Raw genomic sequence first — 236 nt, 5'->3', positions numbered from 1 at the left:
CATGCAGAAACTTAAAAAAAGAAGAACAATAAGGAAAAGATTGGAAGGAGAAATACAGTTCCACATTCTCAAACTGCAAAACCAGCGAAGGGTCAAGCAGAAGACACCAACAATTCTCCTAAAAAAAAAAAAAAAAGAAACGACATGCCGTCAGCTCCATCTTGAAATACAAATACAAAAACGCAGAGGCAGCCCATCATCCATAGCTCTCCTTCACTTCAAATCCTCCCTCAACA

Source organism: Fragaria vesca, linkage group LG6 (genome assembly GCF_000184155.1).
Source record: "Fragaria vesca subsp. vesca linkage group LG6, FraVesHawaii_1.0, whole genome shotgun sequence".
Lineage (NCBI taxonomy): Eukaryota > Viridiplantae > Streptophyta > Magnoliopsida > Rosales > Rosaceae > Fragaria > Fragaria vesca.
This window is presented reverse-complemented; position numbering follows the sequence as displayed.